The following is an 11378-nucleotide window of genomic DNA, read 5'->3' as shown; positions in this document are numbered from 1 at the left end:
ATTTTTTCGTTTCGATATTCTAAGGTCATTGGTGCAATTCACAAACTTTTTGTGGTGTTTTTAGGTACTTTTCTTGATTTATATATTTTCAGACATTTACAAGGAAAATTTAATATTTTTTGTTATTTTTCGGATAGTTACAAAAAAAGGAGAAAAATTTTGATCATTTTTTCATTTCGATATTCTCAGGTCATTGGTGCATCTCAAAAAAAAATTGAGGTGTTTTTAGGTACTTTTCTTAATTTTTATATTTTCAAACATTTACGAGGAAAAAATTATTTTTTGTTATTTTTTGGACAGTTACGAAAAAGAGTAAAATTTTGATCATTTTTCGTTTCTATTATTCTAAGGTCATTGGTGCAATTCATAAAAAATTGAGGTGTTTTTAGGTACTTTTCTTGATTTTTATATTTTATCGGACAATTAAGAGGAAAAATTTAATATTTTTGTTATTTTTCGAACAATTATAGAAAAGATTAAATTTTAATCATTTTTTTGTTTCGATATTATCAGGTCATTGGTGCAATACGGAAACTTTTTGAGGTGTTTATAGGTACTTTTCTTGATTTATTTATTTTCGGACATTTACGAGGAAAAAAATTAGTTTTTTTCTTATTTTTCGGATAGTTACCAAAAAGAGTAACATTTTGATCTTTTTTTTTTCGATATTCTAAGGTCATTGTTGTAATTCATAAAAATTTTGAGGTGTTTTTAAGTACATTTTTTTATTATTATATTTTTTGGACATTTATGAGGAAAATTTTAATTTTTCTGATTTTTTTCGAACAGTTACGAAAAAGAGTAAAATTTTGATCATTTTTTAGTTTCGATATTCTGAGGTCATTGGTACGATTCGGTAATTTTTTGAGGTGTTTTTAGGTATATTTTTTTGAGGTGTTTATAGGTACATTTCTTGATTTTTATATTTTTCGGACACTTACGAGGAAAAGTTTATTTTTTTTTGTCATTTTTCGGATAGTTACTAAAAAGAGTAGATTTTTGATCATTTTTTCGTTTCGACATTGTCACTGTTGCAATTCAGAAATTTTTTGAGGTATTTTTTGGTACATTTCTTGATTTTTATGATTTTTATAATTTTTGGACATTTACGAGGAAAAAAATATTTTTTTGTTATTTTTCGGACAGTTACGAAAAAGAGTAAAATTTTGATCATTTTTTCATTTCGATATTCTTATGTCATTGGTTCAATTCAAAATAATTTTGAGGTGCTTTTAGGTACCTTTCTTGATTTTTATATTTTCAGACATTTACGAGGAAAAAAATAATTTTTTTGTTATTTTTTCGACAGTTACAAAAAAGAGTAAAATTTTGATCATTTTTTAGTTTTGATATTCTAAGGTCATTGGTGCAATTTAGCCATTTTTTGAGGTGTTTTTAGGTACATTTCTTGATTTTTATATTTTTCGGAGAGTTATAAAAAAAAAGAGTAAAAATTTTGGTCATTTTTTTGTTTCGATATTCTAAGGTGATTGGTGCATTTTAGAATTATTTTTTTTGAGGTGTTTTTAGGTACATTTCTTGATTTTTATATTTTTCAGACAATTACGAGGAAAAATTTAATTTTTTGTCATTTTTCGGATAGTTACGATAAAGAGTAAATTTTTGATCATTTTATCATTTCGATATACTAAGGTCATTGGTGCAATTCAGAGATGTTTTGAAACATTTCTTGATTTTTATATTTTTCGGACATTTACGAGGAAAAACTTATTTTTTTGTTATTTTTTGGACAGTTACGAAAAAGTGTAAACTTTTGATCATTTTTTCGTTTCGATATTCTAAGGTCATTGGTTCAATTCAAAAAAAATTTGAGTTGTCTTTTGGTATTTTTCTTGATTTTTATATTTTCGGAGATTTGCGAGGAAAAATTTAATTTTTTTTGTTAATTTTCGGACAATTACAAAAAAAATTAAAATTTTGATCATTTTTTTGTTTCAATATTATAAGGTTATTGGTGCAATTCAAATGAATTTTGAGGTGTTTTTAGATACATTTCATGATTTCAATATTTTTTGGACATTTATGAGGATAAATTTATTTTTTGTTATTTTTCGAACAGTTACGAAAAAGGGTAAAGTTTTGATCATCCTTTCATTTCAATATTTTGAGGTCGTTGGTGCAATTCGGAAATTTTTTGAGTTATTTTTAAGTATTCTTCTTGATTTTTATATTTTCAGAAATTTACGAGGAAAATTTTATTTTTTTTGTTATTTTTTACGCAGTTACGAAAAGGAGTAAAATTTTGATCATTTGTTCGTTCCAATAATCTAAGGTCATTGGTGCAATTCAGAAATTTGTTGAGGTGCTTTTAGGTACATTTCTTGATTTTTATATTTTTCTGACATTTACGAGGTAAAATTATTATTTTTTTGTTATTTCAGACGATTACGAAAAAGAGTAAAATTTTGTTCATTTTTTTGTTTCGATATTCTAATGTCATTGGTGTAATTCGGAAATTTTTTGAGATGTCTTTATGTACATTTCTTTATTTTTATATTTTTCAGACATTTACGAGGAAAAAAATATTTTTTTTGTTATTTTCGGACAGTTACAAAAAGGAGTAAAATTTTGATCATTTTTTTGTTTCGATATTCTAAGTTCATTGGTGATATTTGAAATTTTTGTGAGGTTGTTTTAGGTACTTTTCTTGATTTTATATTTTGGGACATTTCCAAGGAAAAATTTAATTTTTTTGTTATTGTTCGGGCAGTAACAAAAAAGAGTAAAATTTTGAACATTTTTTTGTTTCAATAGTCTGATGTGATTGGTGCAATTTGGAATTTTTTTTGAGGTTATTAACTACATTTCTTGATTTTGTATATTTTCGGACATTTACAAGGAAAAAATTAATTTTTTTGTCATTTTTTGAAAAGTTACAAAAAATAGTAAAATTTTGATCATATTTTCATTTTGATATTCTAATGTCATTGGTGCATTTTGAAAATTTTTTGAGATGTTTTTAAGTACATTTCTTTATTTTTCTATTTTTCGAATAATTACGAGGAAAAGGTTTTTCTTTTGTTATTTTTCAGACAGTTAAGAAAAAGCGTAAAATTTTGATCATTTTTTAGTTTCGATATTTTAAGGTCATTGGTGCAATTTTTGTGAGTGATTTTAGGTACTTTTTTTATTTTTATATTTTCGAACATTTACAAGGAAAAAATTAATTTTTTTTTATTTTTCGAACAGTTACGAAAAATATTAAAATTTTCATCAATTTTTCATTTCGATATTCTAAGGTCATTGGTGCAATTCGGAAATTTTTGAGGTGTTTTTAAATACATTTCTTGATTTTTATATTTTTCAGACATTTACGAGGAAAAAGCTAATTTTTTTGTTAATTTTAGGACATTTACAAAAAGATTAAAATTTTGTTCTTTTTTTTCGTTTCGATATTCTAAGGTTATTGGTGCAATTCGGAAATTTTTTGAGGTGTTATTAGGTACTTTTCTTGATTTTTATATATTCAGACATTTACGAGGAAATCTTTTTTTTGTTATTTTTCACGCAGTTACGAAAAAGAGTAAAATCTTGAACATTTTTTCGTTTTGTTATTCTAAGGTCATTGGTGCAATTCGAAAAAATTTTAAGCGATTTTAGGTGCTTTTCTTGATTTTTATATTTTTTCGGACATATACGAGGAAAATTTATTTTTTTTGTTATTTTTCGGACGGTTACGAAAAAGAGTTAGATTTTGATCATTTTTTCGTTTTGATATTCTAAGGTCATTGGTGCAATTTGGAAATTTTTGAGGTGTTTTTAGTTACATTTCTTTATTTCTATATTTTCAAACATTTACGAGGAAATATTTAATTTATTTATTATTTTTTAGACAGTTACGAAAAAGTATAAATTTTGATCAGTTTTTTTTTTCGATATTCTAAGGTCATTGGTGCAATTCGGAAACTTTTTGAAGTGTTTTTAAATACATTTCTTGATTTTTATATTTTTCAGACATTTACGAGGAAAAAGTTATTTTTTTTGTTATTTTTTGGACATTTACAAAAAAGAGTAAAATTTTGTTCATTTTTTCGTTTCGATATTCTAAGGTCATTGGTGCAATTCGGAAATTTTTTGAGGTGTTTTTAGGTACTTTTATTGATTTTTATACATACGGACCTTTACGAGGAAATCTTTTTTTTTGTTATTTTTCACGCAGTTACGGAAAAGAATAAAATCTTGAACATTTTTTCGTTTCGATATTCTAAGGTCATTGGTGTAATTCGAATTTTTTTGAGGCATTTTTAGGTGCTTTTCTTGATTTTTATATTTTTTCGGACATTTACGAGGAAAATTTAATTTTTTGTTATTTTTCAGACGGTTACGAAAAAGAGTAAAATTTTGATCATTTTTTTCGTTTCGATATCCTAAGGTCATTAGTGCAATTTGGAAATTTTTTGAGGTGTTTTTAGGTACATTTCCTTATTTCTATATTTTCAAACATTTACGAGGAAATATTTAATTTATTTGTTATTTTTCAGACAGTTACAAAAAAGTGTAAAATTTTGATCATTTTTTTGTTTCGATATTCTAAGGTCATTGGTGCAATTCGAAAATCTTGTGAAGTGTTATTAGGTACTTTTCTTGATTTTTATATTTTCGAACATTTACGAAGAAAATTTAATTTTTTTCTATTTTCGGACAGTTTCTAAAAAGTATAAAATTTTGATCATTTTTTCGTTTCGATATTCTAAGGTCATTGGTGCAATTTAGAAACCTTTTGAGGTGTTTTTAGGTACATTTCTTGATTTTTATATTTTTCGGACATTTACAAGGAAACATTTAATTTTTTTGTTATTTTTCGGATAGTTACGAAAAAGAGTAAAATTTTAATCATTTTTTCATTTTGATATTCTAAGGTCATTGGTTCATCCGGAACTTTTTTGAGGTGTTTTTAGGTACTTTTCTTGATTTTTGTATTTTCAGACATTTACGAGGAAAAAATTAATTTTTTTGTTATTTTTAGGACAATTACGAAAAAGAGTAATAATTTTGATCATTTTTTTTTGTTTTGATATTCTAAAGTCATTGGTGCAATTTGAAATTTTTTTGTGGTGATTATGTACTTTTATTGATTTTTATATTTTTCGGACATTTACGAGAAAAAAATTATTTTTTTGTTATTTTCAGAAAGTTAAGAAAAAAGAGTTATCTTTTGATCATTTTTTCGTTTCGATAATCTAAGGTCATTGGTGCATCTCAAAAAAAAATTGAGGTGTTTTTAGGTACTTTTCTCTATTTTTAAATTTTTGGACATTTACGAGGAAAAATTTAACTCTTTTGTTATTTTTAGGACAGTTACGAAAAAAAGTAAAATTTTGATCATTTTTTCGTTTCGATACTCTAAGGTCATTAGTGCAATTCAAAAGAATGTTGAGGTGTTTTTAGGTACGTTTCTTGATTTTTATATTCATCGGACATTTACGAGGAAAAATTTATCTTTTTTGTTATTTTTCGACAATAACCAAAAAGATTAAAATTTTAATAATTTTTTCGTTTCGGAATTCTTAGGTCATTGATGCAATTCGGAAATTTCTGAGGTGTTTTTAGGTACTTTTCTTGATTTTTATATTTTCAGACATTTACGAGTAAAAAAATAATCTTTTTGTTATTTTTGAGACAGTTACGAAAAAGAGTAAAATTTTGATCATTTCTTCGTTTCAATATTCTAAGGTCATTGGTGTAATTCAGAAATTTTTTGAGGTGTTTTTAGGTACATTTCTTGATTTTTATATTTTTTGGACATTACGAGGAGAAAAATAATTTTTTGTTATTTTTCCGACAGTTACGAAAAAGTGTAAAATTTTGATCATTTTTTTCTTTTCAATATTCTTACGTCATTGGTGCAATTGAAAAAAAAAATTGACGTGTTTATAGGTACTTTTCTTGATTTTTATATTTTCTGACATTTACGAGGAAAACTTTAATTTTTTGTTATTTTTCGGACAGTTATGAAAAAGAGTAAAATTTTAATCATTTTTTAGTTTAGATATTCTATGGTCATTGGTGCAATTCTGAAATTTTTGAGGTGTTTTTAGGTACATTTCTTGATTTTTATAATTTTTGGACATTTACGAGGAAATTTTTCTTTTTTTTGTTATTTTTGGATAGTTACGAAAAAAGTAAAATTTTGATCTCTTTTTGTTTCGTTATTCTAAGGTCATTGGTGCAATTCAAAAAAATATTGTGGAGTTTTTAGGTACTTTTCTTGATTTATATATTTTCGGACATTTACGAGGAAAAAATAGTTTTTTTTATTATTTTTTGGACCGTTACGAAAAAGAGTAAAATTTTGATCACTTTTTCGTTTCGATATTCTAAGGTCATTGGTGCATCTCAAAAAAAAATTGAGGTGTTTTTAAGTACTTTTCTTGATTTTTATATTTTCAGACATTTACAAGGAAAAATTTATTTATTTTTGTTATTTTTCAGACAGTTACGAAAAGGAGTAAAATTTTGATCATTTTTTCGTTTTGATATTCTAAGGTCATTGGTGCAATTCAAAAAAAAATTGTGGTGTTCTAGTTACTTTTCTTGATTTCTATATTTTTCACAGATTTACGAGAAGAAATTTAATATTTTTCTTATTTTTCGGGCAGTTACAAAAAAAAAAATTTGATCCTTTTTTCATTTCGTTATTCTCAGGTCATTGGTGGAATTCAGAAATTTTTTGAGCTGTTTTTAGGTACATTTCTTGATTTTTTTTAGGTACATTTCTTGATTTTAATATTTTTCCAACATTTACGAGGTTAAATTTATTTTTTTGTTATTTTTCGGACACTTACAAAAAAGAGTAAACGTTTGATCACATCTTTGTTCCGATATTCTAAGATCATTGGCGCATCTTATAAATAATTTGAAGTGTCTTTAGGTAATTTTCTTAATTTTTATATTTTCGGACATTTACGAGAAAAAAAAATATTTTTTTTGATATTTTTTGAACAGTTACGAAAAAGAGTAAAATTTTTGATCATTTATTTCATTTTGATATTCTAAGGTCATTGGTGCAATTCGAAAATTTATTGAGGTGTTTTTAGGTACTTTTCTTGATTTTTATATTTTTCCAACATTTACGAGGTAAAATTTAATTTTTTGTCATTTTTCGAACAATTACAAAAAAGAGTAAATGTTTGATCACCTCTTCGTTTCGATATACTAAGATCATTGGTGCATCTTAACAATAATTTGAGGTGTTTTCAGGTACTTTTCTTATCTTTTATTTTTTCGGACATTTACGAGGAAAAAAATATTTTTTTTCATATTTTTTGAACAGTTACGAAAAAGTGTAAAATTTTGATTTTGATTTCGATATTCTAAGGTCATTGGTGCAATTCAGAAATTTTTTGAGCTGTTTTTAGGTACTTTTCTTGATTTTTATATTTTTCAGACAATTACGAAAAAGAGTAAAATTTTGTTCATTTTTTCGTTTCAATATTCTAAGGTCATTGGTGGTTTTTCAAAAAAAAAATTGAGGTGTTCTTAGGTACTTTTCTTGATTTTAATATTTTTCAGACATTTACGAAAAAAAATTAATTTTATTATTATTTTTTGGACAGTTATGAAAAAGTGTAAAATTTTGTTCATTTTGTCGTTTCGATAATCTAAGGTTATTGGTGCAATTCAGAAATTTTGTGAGGTGTTTTAGGTACTTTTCTTGATTTTTATAAACATTTTCGAGGAAGAAATTAATTTTTTTTGTTATTTTTCGGACATTTACGAAAAAGTGTAAAATTTTGATCATCTTTACCTTTTTAGATATTCTAAGGTGATTGGTGCAATTAGGAAATATTTTGAAGAGTCTTTAGGTACATTTCATGATTTTTTTATTTTTCAAACTTTTACGAGGAAAAATTCAATATTTTGTTATTTTTCAGACAGTTATGAAAAGAAGAGTAAAGTTTGATAATTTTTACGTTTCAATATTCTGAGGTCATTTGTGCTATTCAAAAATTTTGAGGTATTTTTAACTACAATTCTTGATTTTTATATTTTTCGGAAATCTTTTGAGGTTTATTATGTACATTTCTTGATTTTTCTATTTTTACACATGAATTCGAAGAAAAAATTATTTTTTTTGTTATTTTTTGGAAAGTTACAAAAAATAGTAAAATTTTGATCATCTTTTTCGTTTCAATATTCTATTGTCATTGATGCAATTCGGAATTTTTTTGAGGTGTTCTTAAGTACATTTCATTATTTTTATATTTTTCGGATATTTATGAGGAAAAATTTATTTTTTTGTTATTTTTCGGACAGTTACAAAAAGAGTAAAATTTTGACCATTTTTTCGTTTCGATATTCTAAGGTGATCGATTGAATTCAGAAATTTTTTGAGGTGTTTCTTGTGTACTCTTCTTGATTTTTATATTTTCAGACTATTACGAGGAAATATTTAATTTATTTGTTATTTTTCAGACTATTACGAAAAAATGTAAAATTTTGATCCTTTTTTTGTTTCGATATTCTAAGGTCATTAGTGCAATTCAAGAAATATGTGAGGTGTTTTTAGGTACTTTTCTTCATTTTTATATTTTCGAACATTTACGAAGAAAAATATAATTTTTTTGCTATTTTTCGGACAGTTTTGTAAAAGCATAAAATTTTGATCATTTCTTTGTTTCGATATTCTAAGGTAATTGGTGCAATTCTAAAACTTTTTGAGGTGTTTTTAGGTTTATTTCGTGATTTTTATATTTTTCGTACATTTACAAGGAAACATTTAATTTTTTGTTATTTTTCGGATAGTTACGAAAAAGAGTAAATTTTTGATAGTTTTTTTGTTTCGATATTCTAAGGTCATTGGTTCATCCGGAACTTTTTTGAGTTATTTTTATGTACTTTTCTTCATTTTTATATTTTCGGACATTTACGAAGAAAAAATTATTTTTTTTGTTATTTTTAGTACAATTATGAAAAAGAGTAAAATTTTGATCATTTTTTTTTTTGATATTCTAAAGTCCTTGGTGCAATTCAAAAAAATATTGTGGTGATTTATGTACTTTTATTGATTTTTATATTATTCGGACATTTACGAGAAAAAAGTTATTTTCTTGTTATTTTTGGAAGAGTTACGAAAAAAAAGTTAACTTTTGATCATTTTTTCATTTTGATAATAGGTCATTGGTGCATCTCAAAAAAATTGAGGTGTTTTTAGGTACCTTTCGTGTTTTTTTATTTTCGGACATTTACGAGGAAAAAATTAACAAATTTGTTATTTTTTGGACAGTTACGAAAAAAAAAAATTGATCAATAAATTGAGGTGTTTTTAGGTACGTTTCTTGATTTTTATATTTATCGGACATTTACTAGGTAAAATTTGTTTTTTTTTGTTATTTTTCGAACAATAACAAAAAAGAGTAAAATTTTAACGATTTTTTCGTTTCAATATTCTCAGGTCATTGGTGCAATTCGAAAAAAAATTGAGGTGTTTTTAGGTACTTTCCTTGAATTTTATATATTCAGACATTTACGAGTAAAAAAATAATTTTTTGTTATTTTTCACACAGTTACCAAAAATAGTAAATTTTTGATCATTTCTTCGTTTCAATATTCTGAGGTCATTGGTGTAATTCATAATTTTTTGAGGTGCTTTTAGGTACATTTCATGATTTTTATATTTTTTGGAAATTTACTAAGATAAAAAAAAATTGATATATTTCGGACAATTACGAAATAGTGTAAAACTTTGATCATTTTTTCGTTTCGAAATTCTAACATCATTGGTGCAATTCAAAAAAAATTGACGTGTTTATTGGTACTTTTCTTGATTTTTATATTTTCTGACATTTACGAGGAAAAAATTAATTTTTTTGTTATTTGTCGGACAGTTATGAAAAAGAATAAAATTTTGATCATTTTTTCGTTTCGATATTCTATGGTTATTGGTGCAATTTAGAAATTTTTGCGGTGCTTTTCGATACATTTCTTAATTTTTATATTTTTCAAACGTTTACGAGGAAAAAATTATTTTTTTGTTATTTTTAAGACAGTTACGATAAAGCGTAAAATTTTGATCATTTTTTTCGTTTCGATATTCCAAGGTCATTGGTGCAATTCAAAAAAAAATTGTGTTGTTTTTAGGTACTATTCTAGATTTATATATTTTTGGACATTTATGAGGAAAAAATTAATTTTATTGTTATTTTTCAGACAGTTACGAAAAAGAGTAAAATTTTGATCATCTCTTTGTTTCGATATTCTAAGATCATTGGTGCATCTCAAAAAAATATTTAGGTGTTTTTAAGTACTTCTCTTGATTTTTATATTTTTCGGACATTTACGAGGAAAAATTTAATATTTTTCTTATTTTACGGACAGTTACGAAAAAGAATAATTTTTTTATCATTTTTAAGTTTCGATATTCTATGGTCATTGGTGCAATTCATAAATTTTTTGAAGTGTTTTTATGTACAATTCTTTTATTTTTTATTTTCGAACAATTATAACAAAATAAAAAAATTGATCATTTCTTCGTTGCTATATTATAAGGTGATTGGTGCAATTAAAAATTATTTTTGAGGTGTTTTTAAGTACATTTCTTGATTTATATATTTTTCTAACAATTACGAGGAATTTTTTTTTTTGTTATTTTTCGGACAAATACGAAAAAAAGTAATTTTTTGATCATTTTTTTGTTTCGTTATTTTAAGCGCATTGTGGCAATTCAAAAAAAAAATGAGGTGTTTCTAGGTACTTTTCTTTGTTTTTATATTTTCGGACATTTACGAGGAAAAAATTATTTATTTTTTCTTTTTTTTCGAATAGTTACGAAAAAGAGTAAATTTATTAGTTTCAATATTCTAAGGTCATTGGTGCAATTCAACAATTTTTTGAGGTATTTTTTGGTACATTTCTTAATTTTTATATTTTTCGGACAATTACGAGGAAAAAGAGTAAAAGTTTGATCAACTTTTTGTTTAGATGATCTAAGGTCATTGTTGTAATTCTAAAGTTTTTTGAGGTGTTTTTTGGTACATTTCTTGATTTATATATTTTTTGGACATTTACGAGGAAAACTTTAATTTTTTATTTATTTTTCGGTCAATTACAAAAAAGAGTAAAATTTTGATCAATTTTTAGTTTCGATATTCGAAGGTCATTGGTGCGATTCGACATTTTTTTGAGGTGCTTTTAGGTACATTTCTTAATTATTTTTTTTTTTCGTATATTTATAAAAAACAATAAAATTTTTGATCCTTTTTTTTCCCGATATTCTAAGGTGATTGGTGCAATTCAAATTTTTTTTGAGGTGTTTTTAGGTACATTTCTTAATTTTTATATTTTTGGACATTTATGAGGAAAAAATATTTTTTTTGTTATTTTTCGGACAGTTATGAAAAAACGTAAAATTTTATCAT

This window comes from Solanum tuberosum, unplaced genomic scaffold (genome assembly GCF_000226075.1).
Source record: "Solanum tuberosum cultivar DM 1-3 516 R44 unplaced genomic scaffold, SolTub_3.0 scf00286, whole genome shotgun sequence".
In the NCBI taxonomy this organism is placed as follows: domain Eukaryota; kingdom Viridiplantae; phylum Streptophyta; class Magnoliopsida; order Solanales; family Solanaceae; genus Solanum; species Solanum tuberosum.
Note: the sequence above shows the minus strand (reverse complement) of the source record.